Source organism: Lepisma saccharinum, chromosome 14 (assembly GCF_977018435.1).
Source record: "Lepisma saccharinum chromosome 14, izLepSacc3.1, whole genome shotgun sequence".
In the NCBI taxonomy this organism is placed as follows: Eukaryota; Metazoa; Arthropoda; class Insecta; order Zygentoma; family Lepismatidae; genus Lepisma; species Lepisma saccharinum.
This window is the reverse complement of record NC_139242.1, coordinates 80,638,678-80,666,675: the sequence shown is the minus strand read 5'-3', so window position 1 is coordinate 80,666,675 and position 27,998 is coordinate 80,638,678.

Here is a 27,998-nt window from a genome sequence, read left to right as displayed (position 1 = left end):
GTCGCCTTGGTGATCGAGTACGTTTAGTGGTTGACACATGATCTCTATCGAAGGATCCTGATAAGAGCTCCGGCCTGGAGAAATATGCCACTGGATCATTCGTCTTCGTAGTTCCGATTTTTCTGAAAAGGGAGTAGGTACTGCACCACTACACCTATTGGTGCATTGAACTTAACGTAAAAAGAACGCTGTAAGAAAACTAAATTTATAACGTCTGTTATTTCTCTGCTCTTAACGAACTATTTTGACTCTTGGAATAATAGTAGCGTTAGAAATATCAAGTACGAATATACTGTCAAGGAAAGTTCATTTCTGCAGTAAAGACATGTTTTGCAGCGAGTGTGATTGCAACCACGATGGTAGAGTCATTGTGTAATGCACTAGCAGCCAGCAGCTTTTGTTCGAATGTCAAATGTTCGAAACGAGGCAGAAAGCACATCATGTTTACATTTGTTCGTTCGTGGATTTCCCCTCTCTCACGTGTCCCTTGCAATTATTGATATCGCATGATACACGAAGAAACACTCCGTGGTGATGTGGTTATCACAGCTCGCCACGGTGCCGGTATCTCGGGTTTAAATCCTGCCCTAGACATTGGTGTCTTTTGTTATTTCATTATATCATCCTCATCTTCTCGATTAGCCAAAGGTGGCAGAAAAGTGAATTAAAATAAACCAAATCAATCAATCAATCAATCAATTATGGAGATATTTTGGAATGAGTAATCTTGAATTTCAGTCTGCCCATTATTTGTCTTGGTCAGTTTATAAATGCTGTCAATGCTTCTTACAACATCGTAAGTATCATTAATGTTTTGGATTTTGCTCAGGCAAGACTCCCCAAGTTTTTGTTTTGAAGTCATTCCTCTTAACGAAGAACGCTAGTGGCAACCCTGCCACGCGCCCCTGGTAGTTATGTCAGAGCAAGCGTTCGCTGTGTTGGGTTGCATACGTACAGGACAGGTTTTAAGCGCTTATAGCGCAGAAACTAAGCGCTTTCGAGGTAAACTTTATAGGGTAAAGTTACTTGTTTTTATGATATCTACCAGCACCCAAGCGTTGTTGAAACAGTTTTGCGACACCCTGTATTTGTAGTACGAATGAAATGCATAATATCTTGATATGAATCGATATAATTTATGTCACTTTAAATAACATTTTATGAACTTTCAATTCTAGAAAATTTCAGATCTTCACATTTACTGCTTTCTCAGGTATCGACAGGTAATTTTATATCGATTGTTGATTCGCATAGTCAGCTGATCAGTGCTCTAAATATGATATGTAGATAAATATATTACATTTCGACAAGAATACTTCCATATCAGAAACTCTGAACTTTTATAATCAGTTCAAACATTTTCCATACTCTTATTATTATTTCTTATCATCACAGTGTTACAATTAAACTATATAGTATTTTATTTACATAACATTAATGCAAATTATGGCTTGATGCCACATATATTTTCTATTTTAATATGTTGCCACTTAAATATAGAACAAAAATGTACCACATTTTATAAAAGGTTGTAATGAACAACGTTCTTCAACAAACATTTTCTGCGTAATTATATTTACAGTTTGTATTATTTGTAAAAATTTTCTTAATCAAAGCAATTTCGACTTGAAATGATTATGACGATCTTGTCTATTCCACTCTACAGTTTAAAGGATAACTATGTTATTTTCCAATATTCAAAGTCAGACGGAAAACTGGATATTAATAACATTTCGTTTTAGTTCTGATCTGAGGTCAAGCATCATAAGGTTTCAAGTGTTAGTGACAGAAAATATTCTACTAACTGAAGAATTGGCAGGCACTACACAACAGTATCTGTCTCAGGAACAACAAGAAGAGAAAACAAAATTAAAGTCTTGCAAACATTTAATGTGTGATAAGGTATGAATTGCTGAACCTGCAGTACCAGTTTAAATACCTAACCTGAGATTTTTCATCCAAAATATTTAAAGTCTGATCGCTCTTTTCCCTTCAGGAGGAATGACCTAGTATACAATGGCAACATGAAACATGTTTCATTGAAATATATCAAGTGCAGAGGGAACATCGTCGTTTCTTAATCGAGACGTACTGGGTTCATGGAGGTACATAATATTTCGGATTCCACTTTTAAGCGGTAGGCGCAGTCCAAATTAGTCTATCTGTGCGTGAAGTGGACTTTGAATAGAATTTGAAATAAGCCATGCATAATATCCTTATATTAGTAACGAAGTTTTAACTCCCATACATTATAAAAATAGAGCTGGCGATTCGATAAAATTTATAAGCATTAATGCAAATACCGAGAGACCAGCACACTTCATTTAAATTTCTCGCGAGCAGAAAGGCCAATCCAAACAACGTACCTATTTTGTACGCACTCATTGGAAGTTTCAGTTCTGGGTACACCATTTGGGTGGGGATTTAGATTAAGTAGATCAATGAATGTCGGAGGAAAACGAGCTCTGAATAGATATTAGGTAGCATTAAACGTGGCTGCCTTTTACGTTATTGTACAGCTATGCAGTTTATTTTGTGAAAGCTTTACATACACTCGTTGCACCGTGGATACTTTGGTATTTTATTTTCATGAGCCATATTTGCATGGTTTCCAATGCATTCAAATATCCTAGCTTCGTTTCCCGATTGGAGTCGGTGTTCATCCAGCATTGAAAGGAGTAGTGCGGGGTTAAAACTAGGAAATCAGCAACGACGGGACTCGCGTGACCAAGAGAGAAACTGCTTCGCGGGTCTCAATCCTCAAAGTGCTGTCTCAGCACCGGGTTCAGTAAGCGAATAAATGTAGTACCATTACGTCTATAAGTAAAGTGCCTTTATGGTTGAGGCGTCCGTGGAGCGGCGGGAAGTAACATCGCGTCTGCCGGCAAACTGTATGCAACATCCGTGTAACTGGAATCGCCAGCTATGACAATCTCGTATAATTACATTGGCAGTTGCAATTAAAACGAGCACGTACCTTGTTACAAGAGGTGTTGGAAATAATGCCTTCCTGCATCCACACATTTGCGGAATATTTATAAGAAATTTTCACTTACACATATCAGTTCCTCTTCCAAAATTGCATCAATTTCTTCTGATATTTTCGTTCAATACTTCTAATGTATGGCTTAAGGTTTAAAATCTTGGTAGCTCGCCACGCAGACGTCATAGAAATGTCTGTTTCTTGTGGAAGGCGCCGGAGGGATTTTTGATCGTACTTCAACGTCGTCTAGTTTCTTCTCATTAAGCACACGCCGTTTTACCCTTCGCTTTTTATATATAACAGACCCTGGTTACCTAAATTTGTTCACAAGTGTCCGAACACTGTCTCTGTGTGAAACAGGAACATAAAACAATTCTGTTGCAACGTATTCTAACTTCCTTACAAGAATTAGTAATGACGTAAGAGTCGCATATAAAAATTATTTGTTTCAAGTTGTACGGATAACGTGTCATTATTAGACTGCAGAGAAGCACCAGTAATAGGTAAACTAAAACAAAACAATCTTAAACACTTATTAACACCTTAACACTTCATAACTCGTGCAAACAGGACACCAGTTATCTGGATAATGAAGCACTGACACGTACAGCGCCAAGGTCAGCATAGAGCTGTGAGTGTGAATGCCGCAAACGCAATCCCACTTCCCGCCGCAGCTCCACGGACGCCTCAAACATAAAAGGGACTGTATAAGGGACATGAAAATATGCTTGTGTTGAACGAAACATAGCTCTGAAGTCGTTTGAGACTAACGTACTGGTTGGAGACTTGCATTCGTTCATCTGACTGTTTATCTGTTGAAACCGCGATTTTGAAGGCACCGTTGAAACTTCGTCCGATGCCCGCCAAGCCGTTTTTGAAAATTCCTCTAATTTCAAAAAGTTGCTAAGATATTCGATATTCTGAAAAGTTACATCTACTTAGAATTATTTCTACAAAACTCACATCAATGTTGTTCTGCAATTTCGATTTTGTGTAGATATATGTAATTGAAGTGTTTTACGTAGCCCCAAAACTACCTAGACAACACCAATCGCAAATCACTAAAATACTGACGTAAATACTCTAGACAAAATTCGAATTTGTAGTCGTTTTTAAGTTTTTTTTAAAAAAATGAATGCTATTCTATAAAACAGTTTAGCTAGTGTCGACCAAAGGCCAAGGCCAGCCTTAAGTGAGGGTAGTGGGAGAGTTTCCTCGAGCCTTGAAGTATCTGGAGGTGCACCTATGGTTTAACATGTGACAACGAAACAGCTAGGGAGATAATTGGCACACGTTTGCCTTGCATCACCCTTAACTTCAGAATTTATCAGAACCAGAGGTCAGACATTTCCCAAGTTCTTTATAAATAAAGTTAATTTATCTACTAGCCTGTGCATGTTCGAGCCTAAAAAACCATTAACACTGAACACTAAATTTTTACACTGAAAATGTATCTAATAAATGATTAAATCAATATTAATTATATTAATTTGTTCATAAGCAATCTGATCATCATCAAGGAGGTTATTTATATCTCCAATTGTCTTTTGTACAGTGCTCGCATCTATCACTGTATTTCAAAAGAGGAACTTCCATTTACGTTACACGATATATTAAAAGCATTCCTGACTCAAACATCTATGCAAATCAGTCCAGTAATAGAATACATTAAAACTTTAATGTTCCGTGCAATGGATATGTATTTTAGCATGACTTCCTCTTTACACACACACACCGAACATGCTAATTATCTCATTAGTTAAAGAGAGTTCTTTTTTGGCTTAATTGTGTGCTCGTCATTAGGAAGCCATGTTGTGTCTGAGTGGTAACTATAAAGCGATATGCAATTATAGTCGTCTCTGAGTCTTGAGAGAATAGCCTTACCTCTGATGTACCTTTCGGAAATAGAAGCACAGAACAAGAGCAAGCAGCAACCTACAGGGAGCACCTTGGAGATCTGCAACCCACATTACGGCAACGTTAAATTGGTTGCGTGGCTCCAAGGCTGAAATTAACTTCGGTCCTTGGAGGGTCAGACGGGCCTGCTCGAGAACTTAAGGGAAAACTGTTTCAGTGAGTATTAGGTATTAGCTGTTTCACTGTTGTCAAACTGCACAATGGAGACGAAATAACGTAAACAGAATTACTAACTCTGGCCTGCAAACTAAACTTATTAAAAATATTTCAAACAATGTAAAGTGAATGTTTAAAAATATATTTCAAAATTTTCAATCATGAAAGTTTAAACAAAATTTGCGTATTATATACTGCTGGACAAAATAAACCGGACACTTGCATTTTTTGTGATAACGCATAAATTCTGATTCGAAGGCTAACTAAATGCTGCAGAAACGGAATTAAGTACGAATGCATAAACAAAGTCCGGATCTATGAATAGTGCATATGGTACGTACTACATGATCTGCCAAACATTCTGTAATACATTACAAATCAGATGTCAAATATTAAGGTGTCCGGTTTTTTTTGTCCAGCAGTATATATAAATATCACTATTGTCTTCCATATCAAATACCAGATTGAACTTTCTCCACGATGATATTTCATAAATTTGCTTAATATAAAGGGTCTGTTTGTACCATGTTTTATTTGAAACTTTTGTTTGATTGCTGTCACTTTGCTTACATTTTCATTCAAGTTTCTTGGCAGCATTTGAAAACAGTTGATCACACTGACATATCAACCATCCATCCCCTTTGACACTTCTCAATTAACTTACTATCTTTGCGATATCGTTCACCATCTTTCTCAATCACATTTTTCAGATTTCCAGGAAATATTTTAAATGTCAATTCAAAATTTACAATTTGACAGTCATATTACAGCTCAACTCTTAAATCGAACTCTCCAATTATTTAAAAATGTATATATAATTAGCATCCTAATAGTTTCCTGCACACCTTAAATGTTTGTCAAGTCTCTTTACTTGTCATTCATGGAACATTATATTTATAGTTTGTGTTTGTGTCTAATTCCGAGTTTGACAATTACACTTTCCTACGGTTTCGTTTCAGTTGAAGTTGGAACTCCGTGCATTGGCACAGGATCACTTTTAAAGAGGGTTTCATTAGGCAGCATGTCTTACTGATTCATTTGTATCAATGGGTACAACTCATTGCTAGGTGGGGCGTACATTTCTTCATAACCTTTCAGTTATCTCTTACTCAGCGTCACCTAAATAGGAATCCAGAATCTCATGTGGAGTAGACACTGACTGGTATACCAGGCTCATATCATACGGCGACGTTGCAGATTGAATATAAAGATAAAACAATATTTTCGTTACATCTGTATCGTAACCCTACGGTTCTTATTGGGGATCGAATCTCAGGCTCTCACAGAACCTGCGGCTAGAGGTATTGGCAGCGAGAGGTACAGTCATGGAAAAAAGTTCTTCCCCATAAGGCTTTAATAGGAGCAAGTAATGCAGGAGGGTAGGCAACACATATTGCACCCTTCGATGATCGGGTGATTTTGCCTGTCTTAACACCGAGAAATGTGTTCCACGCGAAGGTCAACATGACAGGAAAGCAAAGAGGGTCACGTGACTATTGGTTACGTGGAGTGTTGTGCTTCTCCACGTCCCCAGTTCTTGATCCACATTGCAGAAAAAGTAGAGCTGCATGCAATATATGAAAATAGGTTGTTTTCAACTACACGCTTAATTATGATTTTCCCAATTGTAAATCTATCAGACGTGTCTCCCGCAAGTTGAAATTTTGTTGTAAGTCCACTTTATGCAAAAAAAAAAAGGTAAAGTTCTCACCTGTGCTTGGCGCTACGGCATGAAGGCGTATAGGGGGTGTGGGGGTAACGCCCCACACTTTCTTGATTCGTTCGTGAGTGGGGGTGATGTGATCAGCATCACGCCGCCCCACATTTTCTTGATTCGTTCGTGAGTGGGGGTGATGTGATCAGCATCACGCCCCTGACCGCCTTTACCCCCAGGGTTTCCCCCAGGTACCCATGTCATTCGACGCTGGGTGGGCGCTGGGGCCGCTTCCAACGTTAGAAAAGTTGCCGGGCTTGAACCGGCCGGGAATCGAACCCGGGACCTATAGCATGGTAGTCAGACGCGTTACCGACTGAGTCACCGGCACAGATAGACTAATCTGAAGTGCATACAGTTTAAAGTGGGATCCGAACCACTATGTGCGATCGCCTGGTATCGTACCCCAGACCCCTTGATTACAAGGCCTTACCACTACGCCATCAGTGAGGCGCACACAATCTTTGTATTTCGACCTTTTTAAACCTATATGTATCATATAAGAGGTTGTTTAACGTTGCTATGCCTCTATGGATTATATTTAGCCAGTATTCGAGCACATAGCGTCAGGTTTCATAGAATATAAGCTTCTCTTCCATGTTTATGGTTTCCTGTCTGCAGTAGAAAAACTGGCAGGTTCCCATAGCTTTTCTTTCAATAGTCTTCCAATGGTTGCATATCATATCACTCAAATTTGATTCATTCGTTTCGAACACAATCCCCGATGGCGCAGTGGGATCGTGGGCGCCTTGTAATTAAGGGATCCCGGGTTCGATACTCGGTGGAGGAACATAGTGGTTCGGATCCCCCTTTAAACTATAGGTCCATTCACGATTAGCCTAACAGGACATAAAGTGGACTTAAGACACCAAATCAAGCAACTAACACAATCCCGTTATTGTCCAGATTATCAGTAGTAGTATTTACGGTACTATAAACCCGAGAAAGTACGAACCCCTCTCCAGCAGATTTGCTATACTTAAATCAAGCTTAACATGAGCATATGAGCTTTTTGCTCAAGTGTGGAATCTTGTCTAATCCAAGATTTTTGTGAAAATGCCCTCGGGAATTTCCTCAGAAAGTATGACCCTCTCAGATTGATTTGCTTATACTTACAAAAGGCACTTCTGTGAGATTGTTATCCATAAATTTGTTAAAAATATGCCCCTCTTGATATTGTATGATATCTTAAGTATAGTAACTGTTATAGTGCCCTAGCATGTATAGATTTCAAAATATTAACAATTTTGTTAATATTGCATTTTTCAGAAAATTCTATTTATAAAAATTGGACATTTACAGCTTAAGTATTGCATATATCAGGAAAATTATAGAGACATAAAATGTAGAGAATCATGTCTAAAATATGCCTACAAAATTTCAAGTCTCTAGTACTGATAGTTTTTGAAAAATCTCAAATCCAAAAAATTATCGATTTTTTAACAAAACTTCTAAATCTCATCCAGAATTGAAATAAACAACTCCCATGCCTCTATCTTGAAAAATAGGTAAGTTATTTAAGATCTAGAGAACAACAAGATATTTTGAAAAATTTATAGAGACCAAAAAGTTGCATCTTGCCATGCCCAGTCCAAAGCAACAAACCCCATGTCTCTAGGATTCATGGTTCCAGAGATAATCAAAATCCAAAAAATTATCGATTTTTTCAAAATTTGAGTATGTTGCTCAGGGGGCTATGCTGAGTCACCCCATAAAATATTACTGGCCTAGGATCAAAATTAGTGAAAATAGCAAAAATAAAACAATCGATTTTTTCAAAATTTCAGTATGTTGCTCTGGGGGCCATGCAGAGTCACCCCATAAAATATTACTGGCTTAGGATCAAAATTAGTGACAGAATGCAGAAACAAAAATTATAATAGGGCTTGGATACAGCTACCAGCCACTATATTTTTATTTTGAACACAGCACTTAAAACTAAGCCAAGATGCACCCCTACCCCTACCCACCCCCACCCCCACCCACACACACACACACGCACACACGCACACACACATACACACACACACACACACACATATACACACACACACACACACACATATTTATTTCTGGTTTAAGTTCAATTGGGCACCAGGTTCAATTTACATATCTAATATTAAAACAATGTAATTCTTCTAGAATTGCTCTGTGACAACAGACCCATCTATGTGCAAATGCCTGAACTCGGTGAATACTTGGGAACAAGTCAATTTTTTTCATTATGTCAACATTTTTAACTTCTTTTGCCAGTAATAGGGAATGGTAGTAAGTGTTAAACAAAGTACTTTGGAGCTGAATATGCCTTTCTTAAGACGTCGTATATTGCTAAAATATCTTTAATTCACATATTTCTCATACCGCCGTATCTTGTTCTATTAGGCCTCTTCAAGAAAATTGCCAATTAGTGAAAATTAATTGAGCACAACAGCAAAAGAGGCTAATAGGCAAGCATACAATGATATGGGGATATGTGAATTGTCGGTTTCTTCAATTCAGATAAATGGATTGAATAGAAACTGGGATATTTTGTATTTGTTATATTCAGTTTCTTTGTTGTAATCTGTTCATAATATAAAATCAAGCCCCGAGAAAGTATAAGATCAATACTTGAACAATATGTGCGCATGACGGCCCCAAAGCGGTGGGATCGATACTTTCTGCACAGCGATCAGTTCATTTCGAGCCCAGCACCGGCGTGTCGATCAATATTTGGAGCAGCGATCCTTTACAAATTAGTTCCAGACAATTCCGCTCCCCTAAGCGTGGAGGCGCTGCGGTCTCGATTGCATGTATGCTCAGCAGAAAAACGGGATACATTCAGAAGAAAGTACTTCGGCAAAAATGTTAGAGAATAGCTCATGTTTCTGAATATACCCCCACAGTGTTTCTATTGGCTCTGTAAAACTATAAAAGCCAGGGTACAGTGCAGATTCTTCACCATTGCTGGATTGGCAGTGGAACCCACTGCTCCACCAAAGTATAGGAGACTTGAAGCATATAATTTGGCGGAATAATCCAAGTAAGGTCATATATACATACACATACAAAGCACAGTGCTGAACTCAACTGATCCAGCATAGAGTTTTGAATTTGAACCCCAAGAAATTGTATATAAATACCAAAGCCAAAACTATTAATACACATACACACATACACACACACACAAAGCACAGTGCTGAACCCCAACTGATCCAGCATAAAGTTTTGAATTGAATCCCAAGAAATTGTATATAAATACCAAAGCCAAAAAATATTAAGTGTATACACGCATATATACATACACACACACAAAGTACAGTGCTGAACCCAGCTGCTATTTTTATCCAGTATAGAATTTTGAATTGAAACCCAGGAAATTGTATATAATAAACAACAACAAAAATGCCGAATCAAAAATATTGTAATCAGTGCAATAAAAATATATCCAGCTCTAATTGGGCCAAGCATCAAAAAATTTGTAATCCAGACAAATACAAAACTCCCACAAAAATTTGCCCCAAATGCAATAGAAAATACAACATGGAATATTTCACATATAAACATAAAGATACTTGCTCTGCATTGCCCTCTCAACCATCTACATCTGGTCTGAAAAGAAAGCACGAAGCACCTGTTAATGCCAGAGCAGCAAAACAGCCACGCCATGAACCTACCCGTAGCAGTTTTAATGCCCAACTTAGGGATTACCAGTTTGTATCAGAGCTAAGATGCGGCATTGAGAATTTCTTGAACAGTATAAATTCTGATCTGCAGGCAATTCTTAATGCACAAAATGGCTCTTATAAGCTATCCCTCAAATTGTTTGTACAATATAAGAAACCAAATGGCACAAAATTTACACAGCCCCACTTAACAGAAACTGTACCGGTATATTCAAATGCAAATTTAGACACAATAATAAGCAGATTGATAAATCAACTGAACATCAAACACTCTGAATTTGCGGCAAAAGAGTCAGGATGGAGCCTATGCGGTTCATCACACAAGCTCTATGTTAATATTTCTGAATTCACTCCATTACAAGGATCCACTTATCTGCCTTTACCTGCCAATATTAAAAACAGAAGAGCCGTGGTTAATATAGAAAATACCGACCAGAAATGTTTTCTGTGGTGTATATTAGCTGCTTTGTTTCTAGTTTCAAGGCATCCTGAGAGAATAAGTTATTACAAACAGCATGAACATATTTTTGACGATGCAATGAAAGGTTTAGAATATCCAATGTCAGTTCAGAATATTGATAAATTTGAAAAAAGGGCCAGGCACATCAATGGCAAACAATTATCTATTAATGTTTTTATTTGTTCTACTGGACGTGGCAATTCTTTGATAGAACCTCTCAGAATCAGTACACTTGATGATGAATCTGCAATTCCGATTGATCTGCTCTTAATTGAAAAGGATGGCACATATCATTACACTCTGATACACAGTCTTGAAGCTTTAGTCAGAAAACAACTAGACAAAACTCATACAATATTCAAGTTGTGTAGAAGATGTTTAACTGTATTTGATGGTCAAAAAATGGTGAAAGGGGTTCGGGAAGAGAATGCAGAAATTGCAAAAAACAAGCTAATTGAGCATCTGAAATACTGTGGCAACCATAAACCTGTTCATATGGTAATGCCCAATCCAAGTGAAAAAGCAGAATTCAAAAAGTTTGAAGCCTTGTTGGAACACCCAGCATATATTGTCTGTGATTTCGAATCGAACCTCAAACCTATTGCATTCTGTAGCCCAGATCCAGAAGAATCATCAAGTACACCATACCAGCAACATGAACCATCCAGCTTTTGTTATGTGGTTATACGGGACGGTGTTGTTATTAAAATAGATTCATACATGGGAGAAGATGCCATCAAAGAATTTGCACATAGAATGGAAAATATGTGTCGTGACATAGCATCTAACATCTTATTAAAATCAAAGCCTATGTTGCCTTTAACAGAGGAACAGATTGAGGATTTCAACAATGCAGAAAAATGCCCGGTATGTGATTCTGAATTTTCAGATACAAATATCAAGGTGAAACACCATTCTCATACAGATGGTAAATTCTTAATGGCCCTGTGTAATAGCTGTAATATTAAGATCAAGAGACCAAGATTTATCCCCATATTTTGCCATGGAGCATCCAATTATGATTTCCATCATCTGATCAAGTACGAGGGGTTTGAGAAGCAGAATTTAAATATTTTAGCTGAAAATGATGAAAAATATATATCTATTAGCAAGATAATTAAAGTTGATGGTGTTCCTATTCACATAAGATTTCTTGATTCTTACAGATTTTTACCTGCTAGCCTGGCTACACTGGCCTCTCAATTATCTGATGATGACTTAAAAATCACACGTGCAATGTTTCCAAATCAGGACCTGAAATTAATTAGGCGGAAGGGTGTATATCCATATGACTATGTTACAGATTTTTCTAAATTTGATGAGTGTTCTCTGCCACCACAACAAGAGTTTTACAGCAAAATCAGAGGATCTGGAATTACTGATGAAGATTATCACCATGCCCAGTTGATGTGGGACAATTTAAATTGCCAGACATTTGGTGATTATCACATGGCATATTTAAAACTTGATGTGACCCTCTTAGCTGATATAATACAGATATTCAGAAAATCTTCTATGCAAAATTATGGACTGGACCCAGTGTATTTTTACAGTGCCCCGGGCCTAGCATGGGCTGCAATGTTTTTCAACACCAAAAAGCCATTGGATCTGATCCACGATCAAGAAAAGTATCTGTTTATGGAGGAATGTATAAGAGGGGGGATGGTGCAATGTTCCCAGAGATATGCCAGAGCAAATAACAAATACATGCCTGATTATGATCCAACACGGCCATCAAATTATATACTGTATGGAGATGCAAACAACCTCTATGGTCACGCTATGATGGATAAATTGCCATATGCAGGGCTTGAGTGGGTCGAAGATTTCAATATTGAAGATCTTCAGGATTTTGATGACAGTAAATATGGCCTCTTCTTAGAGACTGATCTGATGTTTCCAGATCATTTACACAACAAATTTTCTGATCTGCCCCCAATTCCCGAGGTTCAGTGCTCACCTGGCTCTAAACAGAAGAAGCTCATGACGACACTGGAGCCGAAACAGGGTTATGTCATATATTATAAAAACCTCCAATTCCTGATGAAACATGGTGTCCAAGTGACCAAAGTTGGCAAAGTCTTGAGGTTCAGGCACTCAAGATGGTTGAAACCATACATTGATACAAATACGGAGCTTCGAACATCTGCAAAGAGCGAATTTGATAAGGGCTTGTTTAAATTGATGGTGAATTCAGTGTATGGCAAAACAATTGAAAATGTCAGGAAACATACCGATGTTAAAATAATTACTGACCCCAGCCGGAGCAAAAAATTGGTTGCAAAGCCCAACTTCAATTACAGAAGAATTTATGATGAGTACATGGCACTTTTCAACATGATGAAAACAAAGATCAAGTTTGATAAACCTATTTATGTAGGGGCTGTGATATTGGAATTGTCCAAATTACATATGTTAATATTATATTATGACGTGCTGAAACCTTTTTACGGTGATCGTGTAAAATTATTGTACATGGACACGGATAGTTTTATTCTTGAAATTCAAACAGAAGATGTTTATCAAGATATGTCACAGCCTGAATTGTTTCAATACTTTGATACCAGTGAACATACAAGAATTCAACCCCACAACAAAAAGGTGCCTGGCAAGTTAAAAGATGAGACACTTGGTGATGTTATTGTGGAATTTGCTGGGTTAAGAGCCAAGATGTACAGTTTTGAAACATGTAGTGGTGCTGTTGCCAAAAAGGCCAAGGGCATTGGCAGAGTAACTGTTGAAAAAGAGCTCCAATTTGAAGATTATAAAAATTGCATCAAATCACAGAGTTCAATCAGAACATCAGAAAATAGAATTCAGAGTGAGGATCACTTGTTGACTTCAAATGTTGTAAGAAAAGTGGCCCTGGACCCACATGATGACAAGAGATGCATTTTATCATGTGGCACACATACTTTACCTTGGGGGCATTGTGATTTGAAAAATGGAAATCAATGCCCAATTACAGAGCATGATTTGAAATAAATAAACATGCCTATGAACTTATTTGGGTTCAAAAAACAGGCTATTATGGACCTGCCCACACCACAACCCTCTCCTGATTTACAATCTGTAATGTCTAAACTGAGTGGCTTGTTAATTATTCATCTGAACAGCATACTTACAGATAATGATGATGAAACAGGTAAAACATTGTACATATTTAACAATAATTTAAATCATTACCAATTACCTGTAGGTGGTCAATTGCAATTTATTACAACCCCTGAGGGTGATGTCAAGATTTCAGTAGGGAGAAATATTTATAGAATGAAGCACTCAAACATGATTTCTGGCACTGTATATACTGTTTCTGCTGGTGACTGCTTATATATTGAGGTCCCTGGATCTTATGACAAGCTTATACCCTTTTTTATAGAATTAAGAATCAGATACTCTATAATAAATAACCACTAAAAGAAAATGCCTAATGATATATTTGGCCATACAAGACATGAAGATCACAGTGATGAGATTCTGATGCTTGATGTCAGAGTCAAGAAATTGAGAAGTGATTTACAAGCTTTACAAACCACACTCAATGCCAGTCTTCAATTAGAAATTACAAATTTACAATCACAATGCATGGACCCTCTTCTTAAAATTGATTCTGAACTCAAAGTGCTGCTTCAGAAATATACTGATTTGGCTACATTAGATAATTTTCAAAGTTTAGAAGAAGCTGTAGCAGCTCTTCAAGCCAAATTTAAGACCCAGGCCACCAACTCTGAGCAATTGAAACAACAATTGGAAGAGCAGATAAATAATGTCCAGACACAACTCCAAATAATTGTCAAAAGCATAAAATCACAGGAAGATTTTGATCTAGTGATTTCCACTCTAAAGGAACAGATTCAGTCACTCCAAATACCTAATCTGGATCCCCTGAACAATGCCATAGCCGAGGTTAAAGAAAAAATTGAGACACTTGAAAATTTTATGAACAACTTGCCATCTTCTGATGCTTTGAATGCAATAACTCGGAGTGTAGCAAATATTAAGCTGCAACTTGAAACATATGAAGATTTTGGAAAAATTCAAAGTACCATAACCCATCTTGAAGGTACAATAGCAGCAGTGCAAAGTGATTTGGCAAATGTACTAGAATCCAGATTGCCTGGGATTGTAGATACCCTTGTCAGTGTCCAGCAACAAATCACAAAGCTTGAAAACCTCAACACTGAATCTGAACTATCTCATTTTCATCACTTGATCGATGATATCCAAACAAAGCTTGAAATTTTACAACAATCCACACCCTCTCAGGCAGATATAGCCCTGCTCCAAAATGCTATGCAAAATGTGGCTGATGCTTCTGAATTAAACAATGTAAAATTGGCACTTGAATTTTTGCAGAATACTGTTTCAAATCTTCCCACATCACAGGAACTTAAAAATATTAAGAGGGCAGTGAATAGGATATTGAAATCAGAAGATATCAAGAATATCCAGGCAGAGATCAAACAACTCACTCAGACAGTGGCCACTCTACCAACCAATCAACATATTAATGAACTGCATGCCCTGTTTGAGGATATCAGAAGACAGGTCCATGATCTTACTGCTCAAAATTCAAAATTGGCAGTTGTTGAAAATTTGCAACAAATTGTAGCTAATATCAAGCAACAGCTAGGGACCATGGAATCCAATCAAGCAAATGCTCTGTCTGTTTTTGCCACCCAGCTTCAAGAGATTGTGCAACAATACAAGAAACTTGTTGTGGACATAAAGATCAAGCCAGGCCATGATGATGTTGTTAGGACTATCAATGAGCACCTTGAATCTGTAACAAGCAGATTGCTCACAGCAGAAAAAGAAATAACAGGCATAATCGAGAATCCAAAACATACAGTAATTCTTGAATTGTACAGCATCCCCAACAAAGAATATGATTCACCATTTACACCAGGTGGCAAAATATATATGCTGTCCCCTGCACAATTTTATTACCAGTTTTTTGTTGGGGGCACATTGAGACCAATCAAGATCAAATATTGGCATCAGCCACAGGCACACCACTACCCTACCTTATCAATAACAAATGCTGACAACAAAGTAAAAATCACCAGTGTAGAGTTAGAGGATTTTACAGACCCCAATACATTAGAAACAGCATATGTTGAAGATGATGGATCTCTGGAATTTAAAATACAAATAGGGGACAAATTATATTTAGAAAATCCTGCAGTATCAGCTGCTGAACACCCCATAGTTGCAATATTCTTGTTTTCATATCATGTCTAGACAAATTATTGTTGATGAATTACACAGACAAGCCAGACATAATTATAAGAGACTTCCAGTAGTTACAAAAGGCATAGATGATTTATGGCAGAGCGACTTGATTGAGTTGTCAACTGGACAGTTGAAAAACTTAGACAAAATCAACAAGGGCTACAAGTATCTACTCACTGTCATAGACACATTTTCAAAATTTGCCTGGGCTGTGCCACTCAAATCCAAGACTGGAAAATGTGTTACAGAAGCCTTCAGGACAATCATCAATCATTCAGGAAGATCACCGCGCTATTTGCAAACAGATAATGGCAAAGAATTTTATAATTCAGTGTTTCAACAATTTATTAAAAGCCAGGCAATAAAACATTACTCGAGTTACAGTGATCTCAAAGCCTCAATTGTAGAGAGATTCAACAGAACCTTAAAAAATCTTATGTATAAACAATTTACACTTCAAGGTAATTATAAATGGCTTAATATTCTTCCAGAACTTCTACATAAATATAACAACTCGGTCCATTCCACAATCAACATGAAACCCTCTGAAGTAACTTCATCTGATGAGCAAAAATTGATCAGGACTGTTTATTATCCTAGATACCAGCCAACAACAAGAAGGGCCAAATACAGGGTGGGCGATCAAGTAAGAATCAGCAAATATAAGCACTTATTCAAAAGAGGCTTTACAAGAAACTGGAGCACCGAATTATTTACAGTGGTTCAAGTTAAACCCGGGACTCTTAACACATATATAATAAAAGATCATCGAGGAGAAATTCTCAAAGGCCGATTCTATGAACAAGAACTCAGCAAAACTAAACAGCCTGACACATATCTCATAGAAAAAATCATCCGCAGAAAAGGCAACAAGTTATTTGTCAAATGGCTGGGTCATCCGGAAAACAGCTGGATCGATGCAAACAAAGTGATAATATGAGCACCTGGGATGTTATAAAAAGGCTGCCAGAACCTGAACAGCAGAATAAGAGAAATGGCAACTTGCTGCCTGACAATATTAGGTGTCTTATTGTTGGGCCATCTGCTTGTGGTAAAACTACACTAATGGTTGATAATTTTTTATTGGCACCCAACTGGTTAGACTGGAAAAACAGGCACTTGTATGTCTTCTCTAAGAGCTTGGAACAATTAAAATATCAGCAGCTGATGAAGCTATATGATGGATTGGATATTGCCACTTTTGAATCAGATGTTAAGCCACTTGATGAATGTCTCGATAATTCTGTTGTTGTGTTTGATGACGTTATACTGGATAATCAAAACAAGGTTAGAAACTTCTTTACACAGGGCCGGCACAAAAACATTGATTGCTTCTACCTGGCACAGACTTTTTCTAAAATACCGAAGCAACTGATCCGAGACAACAGCAATTTTATATGTGTGTTTCATCAGGATCATACCAACCTCAAACACATACACGATGAATATGTAGGTGGGGACTTGAGCTACAATGATTTTTCCAAATTTTGCAGCAAGTGCTGGAGCCAGGACAGTTATGGGTTTGTCACAATTGATATGACAAGAACACCCAATAGTGGCAAATACAGAAATAAAATCAACGATTTTCTAGACGTTGAGACATAAATAAACAACCATGAAACGACCAGTCATTGATGATCTTAAGTTAAGAGATTATCTTGTAAAAAGATTTAAGGGATGGAAATCAGAGAACCGTGGAATTTATGAAAAACACAAACAAACAGAACAGCCTGTAATTGATGCTATTAATAATTTAGGTAAGAATATCAAAACTGTTACAGAGCAAAATCAAGATTTGATCACGGAGCTTGTACCTGTAGCTGCAAGGAACATATTAGATTATCCATTCACCCCACTTTCCAGTATTCATACACCTAGTCCTGTTGCTCCTCGAAGAATTGAAGCTACACAGGATCCTATTGAATTGGGTCTTCTTGCTCAAAAATATTTAACCACACCTAAAGACAACAAAGATGAGGTGTTTGGCTTATATGCCGACACAGAGCTTGATGGCAGCATTATTCATAGAATCGGTAATTTCAGAGTAACTTTTATGGGGGATGATATAATTGTTTATTCAGAATCTCGTCTCGGAGAAAAAGGTGCTTTTGTTAAGTACACCGGCACACCTGGATTGTGGGAACTGATGACTAGGAAAAGGCCTGGCAGCTATACAGATCAAGATTATGAGGATTACAAAGAAATATTAATAAAATCAGATGCTCTATACCAGAACAATGATCCCACACAAAAAAGAGTCAAGTCTAGCAGTGGGGCAAAATACAATAATTTAATCAAGCCCATATGGTCACAGATCAAGACTGGCAGTGGAATCAAACAATACAACACTCTGCCTAAAGAATTTGTGTGGGTTGATGATGTCAGGAAACTTGTAGATAGGTTGCTGGTCATAGCTGGGGAGGAAAATGCAGGGAACCACAATTTTTACAATGAAAAGGTTGGAATTATGGACATGATAAGCACAAAATTGTCTAATTTTATAGTGAATGACCCTAAGGGCATTGGATATCTCATAAAAATTATTAATACTCTACCACCTAAATTTTGGAATATTTCTGAGGGTCGGGGTTTGGTTAATGACATCATAAACAAGCTGCCATTTGAACTACACATACCAGGCTATCAGTATTGTGGTCCAGGCACAAAATTGGATCATAGATTAAACAGAGGGGACCCTGGTGTTAATCCCCTAGATGCTGCTTGTAGAGACCATGACATAGCATACAACACACATTCTGATCTTGACAAGAGACATGTTGCAGACAAGAAATTAGAAGAGGCAGCATTTGGCAGATTTGTAAGCAAAGATGCTTCTTTGAGTGAAAAAATAGCAGCATTGGGAACCACCATAGCTATGAGCACCAAACAAAAACTGGGGTGGGGGTTGTGAACATGTATATAATAAACCTACAATGAAGGCCAAGGGTGTTATGTATCAAATACCTTATGCAGGTCTCAAATCTCTTAAAACTATTGATAGCCTTTTGACCAAAAAGCAGCGCAAGAAAAAAAGCTCTTGTATTGCAAAGGGGCATGGTATGAAATTGTTGCTTAGTACCCCCCAATTAAAAAAATTACAGCAATCAAGAAAAAAATCGCATACAGGGGGTTTCATATTTACCATCCCTGCCATCTTAGCTGCTCTCGGGGCTGTTGGGAGCTTGGCCGGGTGATCAGCTGCCATAGCAAAAACAGTAATAGATGCCAAGAAGAATAGGGCAGAATTAGATGAGCAGAGGCGCCATAACCTGGCAATGGAGAAAAAAGGCAAAGGTGTTAAGAGAGCCATGAATAAGTTTAAAAAAAACAAGAGCCGCTTACAAACCAAGATATTGAAGCTTTAATCAAGCCACTGGGTATCAAAAATTTTAGGGGTGTGTACATGTCTGATTCTTTACCAGAACAACCACTCAACAAAGAGTGTGGCATTGTTAATTTGGATGAGTACAAAAATCAGGGCACTCACTGGATCTGTTATCTTAAATATTTAAAAGATGAGGCATTTGTGTTTGATTCATTTGGAGGTGTTCCACCTGAAAATTTAATAAAATATCTAAAATCGGCTAATCTTTATTACAATAATGCCCGTGTTCAAAATTTCAAAGATGTTAATTGCGGACATTTGTGTTTATCTGTTCTCAGATATATGTCTCAAATAAATAAACCATCAATTGAAGATTTTCAAAAAGCCTTGTGGTATCTGAAACATCATGGGAGTATTCCATCTCACCAGCCAAAATTCAATATTGAAGCTCAGATTACATGATGATATAGTGTATCCCAAAACAATAGCTCTCAGAGCATTTTATGGCATGTACCTGATCCCTAATATTACGCACCACAACAACACAATTGCAGTTGGGGATCAAAAAATTGTCATCACTCCAGGGCAGTATAATCTGTCCACTCTAAATGCTCAATTACCCAGAGGTGTAGTGTTAAGTCAAAATTCTGTCACTCACAGAGTAGAAATTGTATCTGCTACAGAAACAGTGCATCTGGGTACTATAGGAGAGCTGTTAGGATTTGAGAACAACACAAAACTCGAACCGGCCATCAAACACACTGCTATGAATATACCCAAATTCTTAGCCATAGAGACTCTGAATATTCACTGTAATGTGGCCGAGGGTATGATCACCAAATCAAATGGCATAGGCACTCACAAACAAACTGGCATCATTGCAACATTCAAACCTAATTCCGAATTTATGGAGCCAATCATCTACAATCCATCCCCAACATTATATTTTCCCGTGTGCCATAATAGAATAGATTACATTGAATTGATGGTCACTAATGAAAAAGAAGAATTAGTTGATTTTGCTGGAGCCACAACAACTGCTATCATAGAGATTAACATTTAAATAAAAATACATACAATGGAAAATATTGAGAGTTATGAGCTACAATCGTTCCCTCCAAACAGGAGGACATTTGCAAATTTAAATCAACCCAACACAGAAATAGAGGTTGATCTTGATGTAGGGGACGGCTTTATACACCCTCACAGAGCAGATCTATACATCAAATTTGATGTCGTAAAGCTCGATGGTACAGATTATCCGGCAAATTCAAATATAAGATTGGTAGATAATTTTGTGCCGCATCTGTTCTCTGAAATTGAGATCAGAAAGCATGGGGTTGTTATAAACAGAATAGATTATCCCGGCATTACCTCTACAGCTTTGGCCACTCTAAAATTATCCAAAACCGAAGCATCATACTACAAAATAGGGGGATTTGAAGCTGGTGATAAGATATTATCTAAAAATCACACAGTGCTGTTCCCGATGCGCCTATTGCCAGGATTCTTCTCGGATTACAAAGATATTATGTGGAAGGGCGGGTTAAGAATTACATTTAGAAGAGCTGCCAATGATAATAATGCTTTGATGAGGTACAGCACATTAAACCCCACAGGAGAAGCTCTGCCTAATACTCTACCTGATGCAGGCAAATGCATTATTCAGACTATGGAGCTAAGAATCCCGGTTGTTGAATATGAGGCCAGTTACGCTCTTAAATACAAAGCAGATATCCTAAAAAATCCACAGGTTCCTCTTCAATTTTACACATATCAATGCGTACAGAAGCCTGCCTCTGGTACTTATTATGAATTTGATGCCACAAGTTCATTCTCCAGTATTCAATTTGACATGCCTGATTTTGTGGTGGTACTGTTTCAGACTGGGAGACACAACAATCAGGAAAAAAATTCAAGTAGATTTGATAATTGCAACATCAAGAACATTTATCTTAAAAATGGCAGAAATGAGGTCTTTCCTAGAGAAAATTACAATTTAGACATGTCCAAGGATGATTTCCTCAAATTATATGAGGCTTTTTCGGCTTTCAAAAGGGTCACTACTGGCAGTACTGATATGTATTACTCACCAGATGAATTCAAAACACGGAGACCCATGTTTGTAATCAACACTTCAAAAAGAAAACAAGTTGTAGTGAACGACAGGACAAACATTAAAATTATCTGTGAATTCCACGAGGCATTACCCGATGACACCATTTGTAGTGTCATTCTCATAGGTGAAAAATCATATGTTTATGATGTAAGAAATGAGAGAGTCACAGAGCAATTCTAGAAGAATTACATTGTCTTAATATTAGATATGTAAATTGAGCCTGGTGGCCAATTGAACTTAAACCAGAAATAAATATGTATGTGTGTGTGTGTGTGTGTGTGTGTGTGTGTATGTGTGTGGATGGCCAGTTTTAAGTGTGGCCACAAGAGGGGCATATTTTTAACAAATTTATGGATAACAATCTCACAGAAGTGCCTTTTGTAAGTATAAGCAAATCAATCTGAGAGGGTCATACTTTCTGAGGAAATTCCCGAGGGCATTTTCACAAAAATCTTGGATTAGACAAGATTCCACACTTGAGCAAAAAGCTCATATGCTCATGTTAAGCTTGATTTAAGTATAGCAAATCTGCTGGAGAGGGGTTCGTACTTTCTCGGGTTTATAGTACCGTAAATACTACTACTATTATCGAATCCAGAACCTTCGTCGCGAATAACATAAGCAGGAAGACAACGTGAAATAACCGAACAGAAACAGAACCTAAAACCTACATCGGATAGATTGGATTAAGTCGACGATACAGCACGGGTTCTGAAATGAAAAAGAATACGAAAGTTGAAGGACTTCTATACGCACCCACTTTTCCTCCACTCAATGGGGAAGATATCCTTCGTACGCCATTGATAACTGGAACACGTGACCTCGTCTTTGGTAGAGCAGAAGCCTGCTTGCTTGCTTGCCACCACCCTTTAGTTCAGTGACCTTCGCCCGTAGTCAGCAAGAGTGAATGACTCACCATATACTTGTTGTCTGTGAGGGTACACAAGAATAGATATTTCGTTAGTGGCTGTAAGTATTGTTTCATCTGCAGTTATATCAGTTAACATTTCAATAGTTTCCTTCCTAATGGTTACGTTAGTAATAAACATGTAAATTAGTTCTCGAGAGTGAACGTTTTATCTATTTGAACGGGGGATTTTTATACAGCCTGCATGTATTATTTTTTCCTGAAACAAGAAGAAATTCGAAGACGCAAAAAGAGTTGATTAAGAGTAGTTAACAAAAGGAAAAAAGAAGAAGAAATCGAAAATGTAAATGCTGAAATAAATTATGGTAGAGATCGAGTGAATAACATTTTGTCATGGGGCCTCCTCGATGGCGTAGTGATAACGTCGTCGCCTTGTAATCAGTGGATCCCGGGTTTGATACACGGTGGATGCACATAGTGGTTAGTATCCCACTTTAAACTGAAGGTCGAGTCCAGATTATCATATCTGTGCACCAAACCAAAACTAAGAAAGAAATTGTCACAGTGTAAGAAAATTTCATGTTCAACCACATACGAAACACAAGGGAATAATATATTGCAGTTTGGAGTTCACATCTGTAGCATCTAACCAGCACAATTATGAATCGCAACATATCGTATCAGATCCATTTTTATTATACATGTATGATAATATAAGAGAAGTAGAGGAAAGAGAAAACCAAGCTAAACACTGACGCCTTCTCCAGAATTCCAAATCTCGTTACATAAGGTTCTGGGTTGGAGTCCCGAACAGGCATGACTTTCTTGTTCTTGCCCTTTTATCTGCTTCATTTCATCATAATTCATCGTTATGGTTTACCTGCAGGGGAAGAATAATGAAAATAATTGCCAATACAAAGCCAATGACAAACAGAACAACTCGATTACGGAGGTGCCAAGAAGAAACGAGACTTGACAGTTTCTCCGTCTCTCGGTTTGTCGAATTGAAAATTGCTCTCCCGTTCTCGGTCTCGATTAGTTAAATATAGAAATCGAAAATGTATGTGAATGAATATACATGTATTTTATATATTCCGGTTTTGTAGGAGATTTCGTGAGAGATGAAATAAGTACTCTTCCATCGTACTTATTTTTATAATTTTTATTCCCTGTTCGATGATCGCGACGATAAGGACGAGTGACCATTACATGAAATTGATGACGAAATAGTCAAACACCCCCGACAAAGACGGTACTCAAACCCGGGAACTTTGGCGACGATATAGAATGTCAATCACTTAATGAGCTTGACCACCGAGCCTGCTTAATGTTGTTTCTGTCAGGTAATTCGTAATAATATCCCACATTCACTATCATTTGCTTCATAATTTATCTTATTGTTGTGATTAACCTGAATTCAAAGAATTAGTTGAAAGGCAAAAATGCAATATTGAATGTATCTGATGTTACTTCGTGCCGAATAATATGACGTGGTATTATGATATGAATTTATTAATCATATAATATGCCTATTCATTCCATTGATTGATCCCAATTGAGCACACAAAATATGCTATAATGTCCACTCCATGGAGGAGTGGTTAGCACAGCGCGCTACGATGCCATGGGTCCCTGGTTAGAATCTCGACTTGGGCGTGGGTGTCCTTGGTAAGTGTCCCTTCATCAATTTCATCATAGCATCACTCAACTTCATCGTCGCTATTTGCCAAAAGTGAAAGAATAGCAAATCTAAATAACAAACATCCAATCAAATCGAACATCTCTACCGATTTAATTCTATACGGTACCGAATTCCCACTTTATTACTGCATCTTAAGTCATTTTACAGCATCTCAATTGTTTTCCGATTCGAAAACATTTGGAATGTTGTTTTGTGCAGTTGATTGTGCATTGTTTCGTTGTTTGGATTGTTTAATTAACGTCGCATTAATTAGTTTTAGACCAATCGTGACAGGGGGAAGCAAGAGCACAAAGAAAGCGAAAAAGACAAGGAAGAGACCACGGCTTTCTTTAAAGATAGCATCCCGTGAATACAACTCAAGTGACTGCAGAATATTATGAATAAAATTTATTTCACTTTTTCCTTTTATTTCTGTTTCAGTTATTTTACTTCGCTTTTCTTCTACCACTCGCGTTACTCGTGTCGGTGAGGAAGAATTATAAACTCGTGAAATGGACGATGGTACAAAAAAATATATGCCTCTCCCACGGTTCGAAACTGTCAGTACAAAATATTGTCTTATTTTTAAAATTTACGGGCAAATATGGTTTGTCACGTAGCAATTTTCGCTTATCTTTTTCTCAAGGGGTTCCATTGCCTCTCTGATGTCGTAGTGGTAACGTCTTCGGCATGTAATGAAAGGCTTCCGAATTCAATACCAAATAGAGAGGCATTTGATTCGGATCCCATTTTAATCTGTAGGTCCAGTGCATGAACTGGACTTAAACAATTAACGTGTGGCATGTGGTCTGTGATGAGAACCATCATTTCAGCGAACCTCTTGACAATGACTCTAATATCACTTGAAAGAATAGTATTTCTTTACGAGTAGGTCTTGTCAAGAAACCAGTTCCTGAAATTTTCTTCTGGAGGCATCGTAGCACCCAGCTGTTTGTTGTGGCTGGGCCACGAGTCATGTGACTCATGCTATCAAAGCTCAATCCTTCCCGAGAACTCAGAATCACCAGGCAAACTTAAGCGAATATTTTGTTATTTGGGTTGCATAAACAACAGGCTTTAAGACGTTACGAAATTCTACGTCCCGTGGCCCAGGTATTTTTTTCTAAGACTGTACACGTATATCTTGACGTAGCTCCCCGGGGAAACAACGTTAACACGTAACGTAAGCAAAAGGAGGCTCGCCCCTGTGAAATACGAACAACACTTAAACATTTGATATTAACACTTCGAGGATGGCTGGTCTGGCAGGGTTGCGAGAATAACAGAAAGGGAAATAAAGGAATGTTCGTTTACCTGTAGATCTAGATATGAAGACACGACCCCTGAAATGAAACTTCAATAGCGCACCACTCCCCGCGTTAATTATTTTACGTATCAATCGATAGTCAGCCCATACTTGGAGGCAAGAACTGTTCACGCGACAATACTCTATCCTAGAGTTAGGCAACACACAAAACGTTTTCCAGGAAATTAATTATTTCAGGATCTAGGTGTCCAATTCTGATTGCCGGTGACTGTACAATTCCTTTCTTGCAAAGCTTGCAAAAAGCGACAGATTAATGCTTACAATTTGATACGTTATGTTGCAGTCACTGAAAAATTCCTACTTCTATTATGATAATAATTTAATCGTTGAACAGATTAACTAAAAAGAAACATTGCAGTAGACGTTGCGGTGTAAATATGTGTAATATTCTTCAATCTATCATAGACACATTATACTACATATATTTCAAAACAAACATAATTTTATCTACAATTTTGTAGATAACATTATAACTAGGATCACATTTTGAATAATGTTTCCCTTGTAGGAATAAGAGAGTTAAATTACTACAGTCACAATTGATAGGAAAATATTATACTCTCAATATCATTTCATGTAACGTAAGCGAGAACATTTTATTTTTAAAAAAATGTGTAAATTTATGACTGACAATGAGCAATATCATAACGATTTAAGAAATTAAGTTCAATGATGTAATTAAAAATGAATTTAGTAACTGTACAGTATAGTATAATTTTATGGAGTACATCACTTACACATTTGTCTAAACTTTTCTTAATCAAATCCTGCTTGTACAAACAAAAAAGCAATAGATACAATTATTATGACAAGATTTTTTTTAGGTATTTGAAATATGTTCTAAATCTATTTCCAAGCGTCAGTAGATCAGACGTAGAATTTTGCAGTCCATTTAACGATATTTTCTGATTAAAAATGACCACAAAGGTCAAAATAACGTCAAAAACCTTATTTCGTTTTGAAAGTAAGCTGTAAGCTGAAATGGTTTCTAGATTCGTGCTTTCAGAGCATCCCACTTACCTTCTCCGTGGTTCCAAATCCCTGAAGCACCGTCTTGAGAAGTTCCCAGCATCCCTTTCCAACTAGAAACCAGCGACATTCTCACAGATTAAATCCCGGTGCAAAGGGAATCCGAATTTCAAATGAAGACTCCGGGGAGTCAGGCAACCTGCATTACACTCAGCTTTGGTCGCCGAAAAAAACTCTCTTCTGCAGAGACCGGAAGAAAGTGATCTCACCCAAGGGAAACGACTCAAGTGTATATAATCTCAAGGAACCTATGAAAACAATTTAAGGTTTGGGTTGCTCTATTTTTAATATTCGTTTTCATATTATGTTGGTTGAATATCACCAAAACACCTTTAGAAGACAGCATAACAGTAGGGTCTGTCTAGAACAGTGGTTCTCAAACTGTGGTACGCGTACCCCCAGGGATACATGAACTGATTGAAGGGGTATGTGATCAGCTCGGAAGAGGAATGTCGAGAATACCCGCACGACATCATTTTTGCTACACGTGTGCAAAACAGACTTCATTGTTTCACACTTCATAGCTGTAAATCTCGACAGGAAAATAAGGCTGATTTTGTCACTGACACTCTTATCTTTCTTTCGTATGTTTCGAAATAAAATATTAGTTCGAAATCTATAATTTCGAGTCGAATCACCGCTTGAAAGTTTCAAGGGAACAACCAGACATCAAGAAACTGTGTCAGACTATGCAGGCACATCCTTCTCACTAGAAACTATGAGAATTTACAATAAAACCTCCAACATTGAGCTTCACAGTTTCCTTACAAACTTATGTTTTCTTTACTCTTTTTTCAATAACACTGGGAAAATGTGAAAATTATAGTTTTTTATACAGTTCTTAGTATACATGTGTTTCACATTTTAACTTTTGTAACTAATCATAAAGATGTAAACGTTTATGTAAAATGATGTAAAATCAAAAAGATGGAACTCCCAATAAAATAATAAACGCAAGATTCTAAAGTTTATTTGATTACCAGCTTTCCACATCCAGCTCGAATGCCATTTTGTGCTATTGCAGATACATGTCTCCAATATATCAAAAACGCTTCATCAATGAGGAGGCTAAAACAATCCCCCAAAACCCAGTAATCGGAGAATAACTATGAGTGTTTACGTGTGTTGATAATATCTACTCAACTTCGAAAAATCTGAAAATACTTTTCTAAAATTTATTTTCTAATATTTATTTATTTATTTATTTATTTATTCCTTGTTTCGGATGGCGAAGTTAAGGCACAAGCCTTTCCTTCCACTTAACCATCTCTACGTTAAATTTTATAAATTGATTTTTATAGCTGTTTGTGGAACATATAAAATCTAAAAACATTAAGATACCAAAAGATAGAAAAACACAAGAAAAATAAAAGAAAAACACGAACAAAAACATAAAAAATAGAAACACAGAAAAGTACATACACACTAAGATTTCTTTTAAGGAAATACACGTAAAACATAAACACACACATAACAAATGTACTCAAATTACAGAAAAAGTCAGTGGGTGTTGGTCCTG